The sequence below is a fragment of the Chiloscyllium punctatum genome, chromosome 36 (assembly GCF_047496795.1).
Source record: "Chiloscyllium punctatum isolate Juve2018m chromosome 36, sChiPun1.3, whole genome shotgun sequence".
NCBI classification, from domain to species: Eukaryota; Metazoa; Chordata; class Chondrichthyes; order Orectolobiformes; family Hemiscylliidae; genus Chiloscyllium; species Chiloscyllium punctatum.
In genome coordinates this window covers 7,101,918-7,118,336 of record NC_092774.1, presented here as the reverse complement: position 1 = coordinate 7,118,336, position 16,419 = coordinate 7,101,918, and positions in this window count along the sequence as shown.

Genomic DNA, 16,419 nt, shown 5'->3' with positions numbered 1-16,419 from the left:
ATTGCTCAGCTCATCCACATCAGAGTTTGATGGTCTCGGTTCTCGAGACATTCATCGTATCTAGAATGACAATGGTTATCAGATCGATTTAGTCCACTGAAATATGGACAAGATGAATTATTCCAATTCCAACCCAGTGTGAGATTTTCTCCAAGCTTTTAAATGAATTTGGAAATTATGCAAATTACCGTTCTTTCACTGAGTTCTGGAGGAACTGGAATGAAAAGAAATTATTGCAAATGCTGGAAATCAGAAACAAGAACAAAAAGATGCTCTGGATATTCTGTAGGTTATGTGGAGAGAGAAATATATTTAACATTTGAGTCCAATAGCTCTTCTTGAGAACGTGTTAGATTCAAAGTCAACTGTGCAACACCATCAGGTTGGCAGCAGAGAATAGCATTGTCTCATTTCAAGCACTAGAGGGAGTGGCTTTCTTGCTTATTCATTCATCCAGCATCTTAGATATCGTTCGCCAACGAACGCAGACAGAAATGCACACAGACATACACAAAAAAGGAATTTTATCGACAGCAAGTAGTTATAAGCACCCACAAAGATAGGCACAGTGAAGCACAAACTAATATGCAGACAAGTGCCATAGATTCACAAACATAATACACATGTAGAGTTATCCGCACAAATAAAGATATCGACAGAACACACAGTCATACATATCAGTGCACGTAGAGAGTTACAAACTTTTATGAAGACACGCAGAGACACACAATTGCACAAATGCTGAGATGAAAGCTCTGTACAGTTTTTTAAAACGTTTCTGTTAGAAAGTTCACTGTCAAACAAATATACATATTCCAGATTTTAATATTCATCAGTTTATATTTAATCAACACAATTGTCCTTCATCGTTATGATCATGGAATGTTCTTCTCCTGGAAGTAATTTTGCAACTTCTGTTCCATAACGTACTTGTCATCTGAAGCAACTCAATTCCGGTTTTGGCAGCTTTTTTTGTTCTCTTACAAATAAACTTAGCCTCTCTGTTCGGTCAATATCAAAAGCCAATAGCATGGTATTGATCGTTTTTACGATCTCCAGTGATTTGTTATTCGTTCTAAACAGCAGTTCCCTGAATTCTGAAAACTGATGCATTGAGGTTTACAATTATTTGGGAGTGACGTCAACAAAATAATTTTGAATCTGAAAAGTTCCAATCAAGATTTTGGGGGAATCTGGATTATTTACTATTCTTGTTTTCGTTTGTAAATGATGGAATCCCAACTCCGATTAATGGCTCCATCTGAATCAGATTGAATAGAATTTTTCAGTTCAGCACACTCAGCCCGAAGAGGTGAATTATGCATGAGACTGATATCCATCTAAAATGCTTACTGTGAAACATGCTAGTGAACAACTCTTCAATGTTCACTTTTTCTACTCCATGAAAGATGTCATGACTACCTTAACGCTGCTGTCTTTGTCGATCACCCATACAATCACCTGCACAGCCAAGGAATATCAGTTTTGTGAGCACAGCTCGACTGAAGTCATTCCTTAGCGGAAGGCATATTGGAAATCCAAGTAATGTCATCAGAGAAGCTAAACCAATAATTCCTCTTCCCATCCTCCGCCTCCTAACATTCCCCTCTCGGTGTATAATGGAAATACTCGAGGACTGCAGTGACGCTATTGTTCAGCACGAGATATGAGCTTGAAAAAAAAGTCTCCTTTAAATGCACCCTGAAAAGTCTTCTATCATAATACTGGAAGCTCTTGGCAAACGTAATTGCGTCCAAAATAACGTTTTGAAACATATCTCCCAATGAACAAGACTAAGGCTGGATAATAGAAATACGTAAATTGTCGCAATAGGCTCTCAGCATTTGAGTAGTCATTTTTAAAACTTACATTGGTTCATGATTGTCATCAGATAACACTGAACAGACCTCGGAAAAGCAAACAGAATCGTGGCGAGTTTGCCATCGACACTGAAAATTTCAAATTTCTACCTTATTGAATGCGTTCCATTTGGGTACACGTTCCTAAAGCAGAGTCATTCTGATCAAATCATCTCTTTGCATTCAACGGTATCTGTTTCAGACAGCAGACAAGGAGAAAAAGGCACATAGTAAATTTTAAAGTATATAAAGTAGATAAAATGGCTGAATATAGTTTAATGTTTTTTTATGGACCATGCTAAACCCCCGCAAAACTTTTCAAGAAGGCAGCCCAGACCCTAAACGTTCTCGTTGTTGTAAGCAAGTGTAAGTGGATAATCCACGAGTGATGCAGTTTGCCCAAACACGCGTATTTTAAAAGCAGGATTTATTTGCAGATTAATGAATGAAACATGAAGAGAAAGAACAGAATTTAGAGTAAATGAACTTATTGAAAGCCCAATAGTCACTCTTGCAACTTAATGATGCTATTCCAAATGCTTGCAACATACGCATAAAGACTCTGTTGCAATCAAAAAACGTAAAAAGGATCAGATTCTCACAGGAGAGATGTCAGAGAGAGAGGATCAGCATGGGACTGTTTCCTTGACAGGCAGCCTCAAACTGATTGCTTGCTAAAACCAAATCAAATAAATCCTAAACTACAAGAACCGATCTGCTCCCTTTCAATGAACAGTTTTTAAAAATATTAAAAACAAAGCTTAAAGCCTTTTGCTGGTAGATGCCTCCCGACTTTTCAGAACCTCTGCCTTTACGACCCCTCGGACAAAACAAAATACAAGGACAACATTACCTTTTCAAAGGTGCAGCATCTTCAGAGTGCACCACATATCAATTCATAAACTTCATTTTTTGACACTTGCAATTTAAATTACAAAGAAACATCGTTCCTCTTTTTTTTCTTACATGTTATTATTGAATGTTTTACTGTGTTTTCATATTTCATGAGTGATTCTGTGTCTCTCCTGTTGGAGGATGGATTATTGTTTCAGTTTATTTTTGTGAGAGCTCCCTCAGGTGGACATAAATTGGAACTCTCAGGGTGGGTTTTTGTGCAGGAGCAGCGATGTCTGCAGCATTGTGGGCTCCATGGCACAGAAATACACGGCGCTGTTGGAGAGGAGAACTGGAGAGATGTTTAGAGTAACCGTTTCTCTTTGTTTGTATAGGAAAGCAGAAAATCTGTCTTGCAAATCTTCAGATATTTCAGCGGTTCCCGTGGAATACACTTTCGCGACATATCTCAGAACGTCCCCAGGATACTGAATGTACCAGAACACAGTTCGAAAAGAAGATGTCGAGTAACTGCAATTTAATGCTACGTTCTGTCGTTCCAGGACAATTAGTTCACGTGGATCTTGGAATACAGCATCTTCCCCATTTGTCGCTGCAAAAAGGAACAATCTATCAAATGTCGGGTAGAGAAGATAACTCTTGGAAGAACTGCTGAACATTGCAACATAGACTCACCACACAGTACGACCAATATCGTTAAGAAAGAAAATGGGAGGCACATTTTACTTCTTCCACATTTGCACAGCAGTAACAGCATCTATAAAATATGTTGAGAACTCCAATCCGATGTGAAACAGTGAACTCATATCAGGCGCACACTTCAGTCCAGAGGGGGGAAAAAACAAGTGTTTCCTACGACACAGGATTGGTTGAACGCTCAGTGCAGACGAAGTTTGAACACCAATCACTGTTGATCGCAGACAAATGACGTTTTCTGGTTGTTTCCGTAGCTCCATATTCTGTCTTTCTCTGTATCTACGGATTTGTGGTCTCTTCAGTCCTCTTCTTCCTCTCTCAATCGCATAAGCTCTCTACATCACAGTTATGTACTGTGTCTGAACAGAAATCTCATTTTATCATGTCGCTCTAAGTAGAATGTGTAGAAATTCCAATTCATCCAACTCTCCCATTCCAAACACTAGTAATTGCTTCTTGAATGGAAAAATTCAATTCCATCTCTGATTTAAAATAAAAATGGAAGCTTCTGCACCGAAATTCTTAGTATCCAGAAAGAATGTGAGTCAGGTTCTTATCTGTATCATGGAGTCATAGAGTCATAGATATTTTTCTTTTTGCTGTCAATTAAGACCAGAATATCATCGCGGTTTTCCTGATTTCACTTTCTTAAAACAACATGAAATGACAGACATGGATGTAAGTTTAAGTTCAAAGGAGGAAAGTAAGGTTTCATTTTGAAGTCGATATTATTTCCGCGTTTCTGCCTACCTGGAGTGAATATATATCTACAGGAATAAAGCATAACAATGAGGCCTAATTATTTAAGAAAACAATTGCGCAAAACTTCAATTTAGAGATTTTGCAGGCAAGACTATTTCGCTCATATTATGAGAAACCGAAGCTCCAAAGTCGACTTTGCAGCAGGTTAACATCAATGTTGTGTACTAGGTCACAAATCCAATCATTTTGGATTAACAACCTGGTTCCGCGATCTGAATTTTGCTTGGCAATGTATTATTCTGAATTTAGCTAATCGAATAAACTTCTGAAATTACTGCTAGTATTTTGAATGGACTATCAGATCGGGATAAATTCCACTTTATTCAGAATGGTGTGCTGGAAAAGAAATCTGTTCTTCTCTGTAATTTACTTTGCACCTCAACGTCTTAGGTACAAGCATAACTTTAATTTTCCTTCTACATTTGCCATTTTATTTATGCAGCGCTGAAGATCTCTAATGGAAACAGAACGTGGCTGAGCAATGCTGTTTGAAATTTAAAAAAAAAACACTTTTCGCTAGATGATTCCAATTAACCCTTTGTATAATAAGAGTGTTTGCTTTGACTCTCCAACTTGCATTAATTCATGTCTTAAAATACAACTCTGATTAAAAATAAAAGATTTCGCATTTGACAGAAGATGCATCTTTCATGTTTTCTGTGGATACGAGGCAATGTTCTTCTGTCGCACCACGTGACACAATGCTGCTCACAAAGGAAAAGGAGCAATAAAACAGAAGAACTGTCCAGACTCTGCACATCTTCACAGAGCTAAATGTGGAGAGAAAGAGAGGAACCAGCCACAGAAACATCACGGTTTGATGTGGAAGAGAAATGAAGGCTCAAATAACTATAGAAAGAAAAGGCAAAAACGATAAATAGAAGGACACATATACCACTACAAGTGTATCGTGGAAACAGTGTGAAATATAAAAGGGGAACCAAACAGAAAGGGAAGTGGAGCGAGGGAGAGTGTAAGGTGGTGTGAGAATAATCAGACATACAGATATGGAAGCGAGACACAAAGAAAGACGTCAAAAATGAGTGGAACACAAGCTGAAACAGAAATACCAAGATAAAGAAAACAGAGATAGAGCAATCGGGACAGAGATAGTAGAGAGAGAGAGAGAGAGAGACAGACAGAGAGAGACAACAGACAGAGAGAGCGAGAGCGACAGAGTGAGCAGAAACAGAATTATGAGGACGCAGAACGTTGTGATGGAGAGAGAGAGAGCGAGACATAAATGTATTCATTTTAAGGGAGATAAGGAAGGAAACACTGAGAGAATGACGACAAAATGTAGGAAGAAAAATAAAAGAGGAGGCTCATGGAGAAACAGATAGACACCTGTGAATTGGAGTAAAAATGTAGCATTCAAGGTTAGAGAATGTGAGAAACATAGACTGAGACTGACAGACAGAAATCCATTGCAAGAAGCAGAAGCATATAGCAATAGGCAGAGGAAGAGAGAGAGGTGTAAAGGAAGAAAAGGTTTTAGTGAGAAAGACAGAAGAAAACATCAAAGTGAGAGCAGTTTTAGATCACAATAAGGGAGATAGTACAACAGCCCAATGTCTCAACATTGAGGTTAAAGAGATGATCAATGCACATGTGGAATTAATGCGCCATTAGTGAGCAAGAGAGAGGGAAGCCAAAAAAAAACGACCATGAAGACCATGAAAAGGTGAAGAGCATTTTGGGAAAAAAAGTGGCAAAAAACAAAATGAATGCAGAAATCAAACAAGTATGAATCGGGAGCATGTAAATGAAATGGAACAATCAGCAAATTGAGAGTTTTTGCAATAAAATGACGACAAGGAATGAAAAGCGAATAAATGGAGAAAGATCTAGTTAACCAAACAGAAGACTTATTTAAAGTCAGACGCAGATTGAAACTGTTTCAAGGACGAAATTTTGGATGACTCCACATCTCCTCTGCTTTGAGCGAATACTTTCAGAATCATTGTTGAAAAAATCTATGCTGGAGGAGCTTTATGTCTTACGCATTTCAGGACAGATTCAAGAATGAAGAGAAAGGATTAACTGATGGCAAAGGATAATGCTGTTTTAATATCACTCCTTTTCACCGCCTGTTTTCCTGACGTGACGACTTGCAGAACAGAACAGTATTGAGCTCATTAGGTTTTGTGTAAAAAAATGTGACCTTCTGTCTATGACCAGAAGAAGCCAATCGGTACAGCGACCAGTATTAATAGGCCATCCCATTTCTTGACGAAAAATCATTTCAGCCAGAACAAATTTCTGTGAAAATCTATCATCATATCTCTCGAAACAAGTTGGGAGTTTATTTTTACTTTATTGTTGCTGCTGCAGCACTCTTAGTTTGCAAGTTGAGAATTTATTCATCACTTCAGTTCACAAATATCGCGTTTATTACATTTAATCCGAGCACAGTAATGCCCACATTTTGATCAGGAAAGGAAAGAGTTGGGACCTTCCTGAACTCGTCCCTAAAGTAAATGGTATACATCAGCTGAACGTTTTTGCTGAATGGCTCATGAACCGAGCCCATCAACGTAATTTAATGTTTGGCATGATAAACGCCAGATGCATATTAACATTGCTTTATAATACATTGGAGAAATGGACATCAAAGGAGACATTAAAATTGCATCAGAACACACGCAATTACTCGTTGCAGAACATTTCGTCCTTAATACACTTCGATATATGTTTGTAAATTAGTGCTCAAAAAAGAGTCATTGATTTGAATGTTTTAGGGGAGAAGGTCTCCGTGATATATCATCATTTAACTTAATATGTCTGTGTGCTTTAACAGGGCAATGTACGAAGAGACTGGTTTCCACAGACACGAACTGAAACGGTAAATGTAGGCCATGACGTTCAACTATTCTGTAATTACACAATTGCAAGCATCAGCTTGACTTATTTGTTCTGTTACCTTCAATATTGAAGTGGATCCGTTGGATTTTTAGTACATAAGAATAGGTTTAGAGGCAATGCAGCAGAATCTCTACAGATCGTTTATCAGTGAAACTCACAGAATCGAATCGAACTGTGTTGCTAAAACCTGTGAAAGCACATCTGACGGACTCCCCTGTGTATTATTGCACATTGAGACCAACAGAGACATAGAATTTGAGTGAACCTTACAAGAACTGTTAGACTGCCGAGCAACTTGCCAGAGAATGAGCGCGTTGATGTATTGACAGACGGTTCATCAGTGGCAAGTCACAATTGCCCCCATCATTCGTGATGTTCTCATGCATTCAGTTTTCTAATAATTGCATTGAGTAGATTTGAATTCAGATGCAATTTTGCATTTGTACTTTTTCAGTTAGCAACATATGCAAGCAGATTCATCACCGTGAACAAAGAACAAATGAAGAGCAAACTTCTATATTTGTAAGAAAACGTGGGAGGGAAGCACACAGACAGGGTGAGGTGACTGCAAATCGATCACTGGCATCAGTTAAACTGAAATGAAATTAAAATGAATGGCTGTGAATAACTTTCGTGGTTTGCTGTTTATTGGGCAGATCAGAATGGCGGAAAAAATCTGCAAGTGGCTCAGTGGTTAACGCTGCTTCGTCACACGACCAGGGAGTAATGTTTGCTTCCACCACCGGGTGACTGTCGAAGTGAAATTTGCATAATTCCAACATTCCCCCCCCCCACCTCACCCCGCACCCGTGCCTGCATGAATTTCCTCAGGTTCTCTGCTTTTCTCTGACAATTCAAATGTGTGCAAATTAAGCGGCTTAGTCATGAGGAAATCCAGAGTAACATGGATAGTTTAGATCGTTACACGTGGGATACTGTTTGGCAGAACGTTGTGGATTCATTGACTGAATGGCCTGCTTCCATACTGGAGCGATTCTATGATTCAGGGGCTGCGAAATTCAATAAGTTGCGGGCTGGAGGCAAACCATGTAAATTCAGATGCAGAGATGAATACCTGAAGAGTCACGCAGTATCAGATTCATAAATATGCCTGGCACCAAGTGAAAATTAATGTCGACTTGCACTTGCATTATTTTTAATCTAATTCAAAGCGTTGCTTCTGCTTGTTGTTTACTGTTTGGCATTTTTCGGATTAGTTCCTTTGTTTTTAATATTCAGGCATTTTTTTACTTCGCCGGAACAAGATCAGCTATGGTCAGCTTTCGTGAACATACTGCTGCATTACGTTCAGAAAGAATTCGATGCAAAAGGTGCAGGTAAAGTCTTTCTATTCTGTCACACTTGTATTTTACATCATTTCACCTGGCTTGTATTCGCCTGAATTTAGACGAACGGGCGCGGCAGGATCTCAGAGAAACATATAAAATAATGAAGGGATTTGACAGCTTCGATGGCGAGAGAATGCTTCCGATATTGGGGAAGTCCAGAATTAGGGTCACAGTCTCAGAATAGAAGGTAATCCATTCGTGACTGAGAAGAGGAATCATTTCTTACCTGAGGGAGATATGAGCCTTTGGAACTCTGTGCCACAGACAGCTGTTGGAGTCTGTTAATTAGCTTTATACACGGAATAGCTGGACATGGCCCTCGTTATTACAGTGATCAAGAGGCATAGAGAGACAGCGAACGTGGGATATTAAAATTGCATGATCAGCCATGAGCATATTGAATGGGTTTTTTTGATGTGAAGGGCCAAATGGCCTAACCCCGACACTTAATTTCTATGTTTGTATTTTAAAGTTAAAAATCACCAACGCCAGGTTATAGTCCAACAGGTTTATTTGGAATCATTAGCTTTCGGTGTGCTGTTTCCTTTCTAGGTAGTTGTTGAGAATAAGATTGTAAGGCACACAATTTATAGCAAAAACTTACAATGTGATGTAACCGGAATTATATATTGAAAAAGACCTGGAGTGTTTGTTAAGTCACTCATCTTTTAGAATGACTTTAGGTTCTTGCATATGTAAATCGCAAAACCTTTTTTTTTACAAGTTACGTTCTGAAGTGCACTTTAACAAGTGGTGTCACGTCGGCCCAGATATGGTATTAGAGCTGTTAACTCCCTGTGAGACAGTCTGTGCCAAATGGTCAGACTGGTTCTAATCAAAAAAACGGATTTAGAGAATCTTACGTGGATTCATGCAGTTTTGAGCAAAGTAAAATGTAATCCTGCAAGTACAAATTAACTCCATAAACGTATATGTATATGTGTGCTCGTGCATGTGTATGGTGGGTTGTCTGTCTGTCTATGTGTCCATCTGTCTGTGTGTGCGTACAGTGCAGTGGGATCACTTGGAGTGTGATATGCACCCAACGCCCCAGTACACATAGGGATAGCCTCAACTCGTCCTTGGATTCATGTTACACTACAGGTGACCCGATTGTAAAATACACAGCCACAGATAGACGGAAACACTCATGCACACACACGCACGCACACACACACAGACATACAGAAATACACACACACATACTCAGACCCTCTGTCATACACTCACGCATACACTCCCTCACACACCATCTCACAGAATAAACTCCTTCTATACTCACCCTCTCGCAGGCACACATATACCCCCACACCCCAAAACACACACGTCCCAACATGCGCATATGCATGTCTAAGTTCGTGGGATGATTTCTTACTTGCAGAATTACATTTTACTTTGCGCAAAAACTGCATAAACCCATGTAAGATTTTGTAAATACGTAGTTTAGATTAGAATCACTCTGACCATTGTGGTACAGGCAATTTCACAGGGAGTTAACACCTTCAATGCCTTATCTAGGCCGACATGACACCAATTGTTAAAGTGCACTTGAAAATGCAACTTTTAAAAATTGTTTTACGATTTACATAGGAAAGAACTTAAACTAAGATGGTAATTCAAAAAGATGAGAGACTTAACAAATAATCCAGGTCATTTTCAAAATATAATCTCAGGTCCATCGCACTATAAAGTTTTGCTATAAATTCTGTGCCTTACAAACTTATTCTCCACAATCACCCGATGAAGGAGCAGCACTCCGAAAACTAGTGCTTCCAAATCAACCTGTTTAATTACAACCTGGAGTTGGGTGATGTTTCAACTTTGTATACCCCAGTATAACACTGGCGTCTCCAAATCATGTCTATTTTAAAGCAACACTATTACGTTTAGTAAGTGCAGGCTTCTTTTCAATGTGCCCCAGCCCATTCACCGTTCCCCACGACAACAGAGTTTTTGCACAAAATTCCACCTGTTTCCTGTCACTGCGTCTCTCAGCCCGCAGTAATTCACTGGACTGTCAGATAGCCGCAGTCCGCTGATAGTGGAATTCCCCTCGTGTTTCGAAATATCCAGAAATGCAGAAAATCGATCACCAACACTCTGTGCTTTGAAAACGTTTACATGTGCTGACTTGCAGCTCAAGGATGTAAGGGATTCTCCACCGTCCTGATGGTACAGACGGTACAGTTATGAGAAATAAAATGCAGCCGAAATCAAATAACTGAAGTCCTGTGAGACCTAACACGCACGACGAACAGCTGCAGAAATTTATATTTGAAAAAGAAAATGTTTGTAGCGTTACATTCTACAAACAATGCAAAGGAATTTATTGCAAATGGACGGAGAGAACAATTAAAGAGCAAGTTGTCCGTGTCATCGACAAGTGAGAATTGTTAGAGTGGAGAATTTACCTGTTAAGAGAGCTGAAGCAGTGAGGAATGACTAAGTGATAATACCTGACATGTTTTCAGGACTGATGGTGGGTTTGAACAGAGAGAACTGAAGCTAAATTATTTTAGTGCAGAACTGATGGTGCGTTTGAATATAGGGAGCTGAAAGTGAAATGTTTCATCTGAGATTTGAGATGAGGAGTTGCATCTGCTCCTGGCTCACGGCTGGCAGAATCACCAGATGGCATGCAATCCACGTTTGGCTCTTTGTCCCACAATCCAAACGGTCTGAGCAAGGAGCGGGAAACGATAAGTGTTTGTTCTCTTTCCAGTGAATTGCGCATAATAAAGTTTCTCAGAACTGTTCCAATTTATCTTATTATCCAATCGTACGTCACAAGTGGTTTTGCATAAAATCAAGCGCCAAGGAACGACGACTGTCTGAGGTAGACAACATCACTAAGACATGAATGATACCGGTTTCTCATTTTTTAACAGTCAATGTTTGAGGTACGTCAGTGATTGTGAATATTTAAATTTGCCCTGCTGATGATGCCAAAGATTATCACTTACAAATGCTGCTCAATGACCATTAAGAAAATTTGTTTCAGGAGTGACTTGTTACAGAATGACACACATAAAGTCCCAGCGCAAGTGATCAATTAGACGGCTTTGTTTGTAGTCACAGTTGGCAATTCGGATCTTAGATGTGATGCAATGAAAAAAATCTGAGAATTCCTGCTGTACACTTTGACTGTGCCTGTCTTCAAGCGCACAGTGATTCCACATAGTCAGAGACACTAAACACAGAGATATTTAAAAGAATCAGTTTCTTGTGTTGGTTCAAATGAAATTCATTTCTCTGTGGTGTTTCAGAAGCAGAATAAATTAACCCATTTAACTGTCTCTGGGATGTATTGAACAATGCAGCATTGCGTTGGTGAGCTTTTGGAATCAAGGCAAGCGAATTTACTGCCAGCATCGTGCAAGGTGCTGAATGATGTGATCTTTCCAGAACCACAGTGTGCTACCATGCACTGAAACACGAACCGTGAGGAAATTAAATTAATCTCGGTTCAAACAGCGAAATGGTTCTGGGCCAACTCAGAAAATTGGCTCCAGACCCTGTTCCCTTTGAAATGTCGGCCAACATTCTACTGAACGTTCATGTTAACTACTGCGCTCATCTGTACCCACTGTACCTATTTGGGAGTGATACAGTAGGACCTACATCAGTGACACCTCCTGAAACATGACCCTGCAGCTGCTACCGTGCAGCTGCCTTCTGGAAAGTTTGAATGTTTTGGACATAGTAGTGAATATACGCCAGCAGAGGGTGACATTATGCCACAATCATGTAAGATGAATCAACTAGGAAAGAAATGTTGACCTTGTTAATTCATTGTCATCACTCCATACAATTTGTCTCCACTGTTGCTGACAAAACTTTCTGAAACGGTTTTAATCATATCAAAGGATGCTTCAGACGAACATTTGCTGTGGTTTATACTTGTATGTATCTGGACACAGAGGCAGACAGAACAGTAATGCAACCGAAATACACACATGGACAGATACGCCAAAAGGACACAAAAAACATGACTGGTACGAAAGGTGGATACACCACACCACCACACCCCAAACACACACACACAAAAACATGCATACCTTAAAATGCAAACAGACAAACATAAAAGCATGCACAACAGATATTCAGACACAGACACATGGATGTTGAAACTTCATGTAGTACAGTGAAAGAACTTTACATCAAAACAGTCTGAAATTTCGTCAGGATACTTTTTGTCCCTCTACTACCCTTCAAGACAATGACTTCCAGATTCCCAAAACCCTTTGGCTGATTAAGTACTCGTCAAATCTCTTCTCAAACTTGTCCCCCTCATCTTTGCAGCAATCCCTGAGCTCTGTGACAATTGAAAACATTAAATTCTGTCCGTTCTATCTGTGCCCATCAATTTTTATATATGTCAATTATTCCTCGCCTTCAGTCTGCTTTGCTCCAAGGAAAAGAACATTAGTCTTTCCATAATATCTTCATAACATCATTACTGCAGCTCAATTAAAACCTGAACATCTCCTCAGCATCCTTTATTGCGCTAAAATCTCTCTTATAATGTAGATAATAGTCCTGGACAAAATACCCACGTTGCAGTCTATTTGACACAGTTCCACCATGACTTCCCTGCAATAGACTTTGCAATTCAGCTCATAAAGGCAAGTATCCTAGGTGTTTATATCCTACCCTACTACTTGACGGGACTGGTGGACATGCACTCAAACGTTCCACTCGTCCTCAGAGATTTGCAATTTCCTTTATTTCAGTATTTTGTCCTTTGCCCTGTCTGTCCAGCTACGTGGATTACCTCACACTTAAGCGGATCGATTTGAATTTGTACCTGACCAGCCGACCGGACGTACCATTCGACCACCTCCTCTAATTTGAGATGAACTTCCTCACTATTTATCCGTTCATAAACCTTCATATTATCCACAAACCTACTGGCCAACTCTCCAAACATTAAAAACGATCCTTGCAGAACTCCACTGAAAACAGGTTTCCAGAAGAAACCGTCTTCTTTTGGCATTTCTCCGTTTTGGGGATTCAAACATACGATTTGCTTAAATTCCATGAATGGGTATCCTAGTGACCTATGTACTCGTATTCTTGTCATCCCTTGCTCCTGAGGGAACTTATCAAATACCTTTCTGATGTGCAATTCTTCTGTGTCAAATGCATTGTCCTCATCTGCATTCCTCGTCACATATTTGAAAACTTCAAACAAGATTATCAGTCAGGTATTCCCCTAAACAACCCTATGCTTTCTGTTCTTACTTCCAACATCTCTACGTGCATGTTAGTCTTTCATTTCCTCCTTCTGGCGCTTTCTCTCTGTATTGGTGGAATCTATCTCACTTTGATTTAAGAGATCATAATTTAACAAAACTCATCTACTGACGCCTTTAACCTCAATTTTCATCGCTTTCTAATGAATTTCAAGGTGCTAAAAATAATGTGCACAGTGATACAATTAAACCGGGGCAAATAACTTCCAATAATCTAATATCTCTGAAGCTCTACTTTATGTATACTTAAAGCAGGAGAATTTTTAAAATCGCTTTCAACGAATGCATATTTTCATCAGATTTCTACATCAGGTGTGTATGGGAGCAGAACACAATGGACCTCTCTGACAGGAAAGGAAAAACATGATAGGATTTCCTCAGCCCTCATTATTCAGAAGGATCTGGGAAGGGTAACGAACGGGTATACCAGTATTCTTTCATCTCCTTTCGAAATAAATTCTTGTTGTTGCCAGAACTAATTAACTCGAGTGTGTTGGTTGTCTCCTCAAAGATGTACCGTGGGTCAGTCAAACCCAGTCCATCGAAGTAACCCAAGCTTTGCATCGCACTTAGATAAAATGTCTGACAAGAGGGGACCATGGGAGGTGAAAGCTTAGAGTGATGGCAAACAGTAGTGCTATGGTTCTTTGCGGTTGGCCATCTCTGGGTCTTGTCGCTTCTCTTGTCCCAGAGGCTTCTGTGAGCTTTCATGATGCTAGGATGTGTCTTATGGTCAGGACGTTGAACAACAGAATTAGCAAGAACTGCAGAAAGGGCGCAAATATATGAAAGAGCAAATCATAGACTTGCCAATCTGGCCAGGTATAGAAGTTGGCATTGTCACGGCAAACCTCGTGGACAACGTCCAAAATGAACAAAGCATATAATGCAAAACCAAAAGTGACGTTTTTGATTCAACTCAGGACACAGTTCATTCCAAAGACCAGTGATGCTGTTTTCTCAGTGCAGTATCTGGTCCTCAGACTCTGGCAGCCAATGGTGGCAAAACAGTTGATGGTTAAGGCGACTGTCAGCCAGACTGATCAATCGGAGGTGCCATAGACCAGGACGATGCTGAGAGTGCACACAGGAGTGTTGGACATAACACTTTGCCAAAAATAGATGCGGCTGATTTAGTTGAGGATGACCGTGGTTGTGATGACAAGAAAATCGGACACTGCAAGCATCAACAGGTAATATGTGATGCTTCGTGAGACACCACAGTGTCCTCACAATACGATTATGATCGCCAGCAAGTTAGCTGTGAGAGATCAAGTGATAGACATTGCTGAGCACAATACAAACACTGTCTTCTGACTTGTACTATCTTTCACAAAACAATCTTTAACTATCACCTTGCCTCTTTCAAACTTTTCCTATTCCAAAATCATTGACAAATGTTTGGCAACTATAAAGCATCAAACATCTGTCAATTCAAATGATGAAGAACCAGCGCTCTGAAATTTTGACTCTTCATGTCTAACCTTTTGACGTCTCTCACTTCTGACTTTCTACAGCAAAGCCTTAAACCACACATCTACTTCATCTGACAATGCAATCAATCTCGCTTTAAAAAAGACATGAGTTAATATCAGTGGCTACCTGTCCAATGCAGGATAACTGGATTAAGATGGCTGCCTGAATGCACTCGTACCAAACAGCAGACAAACTTGCACCCATAACCGTTAACCAACGTTGGCTGCTTGACAATGCCTCAATCATTACAATCTCATCCTTCAAATTTTCAGAAGTTCCAGCATCTCGCCACATTCGTTCCCATGACATAACACAATTGTTAAAATTTGATCCTATCTCCTCTGTATTCGTCAGATTAATGCATCTAACAATGTCAGTTATTGATTTAATGATTAAAACCGAAGTCACTGGAATTATCACCTGAACAGCTCTGCTTCTGCTTCATTCTGTCAGATGTTCGTTTGATCAAATCATTTGATACCATCTCATATTCCTCGAAAGTAAATTGGATTTCTAAATTGTACCGTTGTTTCCTTTATGCAGTGAGGTGGTCCTAAACAACGTGCAACTGAGTGTTTTGATAATTGAGAAAAAAGGATTTTCTGGCAAATTAATATGAAATACAATCATCTAAAATCTGCGAGAATTCGCGGCAGAGAATCAAACTAACAAGAGCTTCAAAGTCTTGCATCACTACTGACGTCTTTCCGCCTAAACCTTAATTAATTCAAAAACCTGAATAACAATGGTGCCATCCACTGGGAACTCTACTCCGCCTTACATCGTTCTATGATGCACACTGTAAATTCGTTTTATCACTGAATGTGGGTTTGCATGAAAAACAATTGCCGAATGTATTATGACAAAATAATTCATGTACAGACACTGCTCTGAGACTCATGCAGAAAGGCATTTTTCGACACTGTCATAAGCAATCAATCCTAAAATGGCCGAAAACGCTATATTGCATTTTATTGAATTACAATGGATCCTAATTTGTGACAAGATTCTCGTTTAACGCGCGTGCATTTTCATTCACCACATGTCAGTGTCTCATAGACCATTTGTCTATAATTACACAAATTGCAAAAGTGCCATTCGTTGTAATGAAAAAGTAAGTAATGCACGATGATCTTCCATAGTGCAGGTATTATTTCATTATGTATTATAAATACTGAAGACCTGCTGAACACCCTTAATGTCAAAGTTTTGTATTTTGGACTAATTCTGACAAGTCTAGGAAGGAAAATGTACAAACTTCTGGAAAAAATATGATTAGTTGCACGATTTTCTCGATCATCA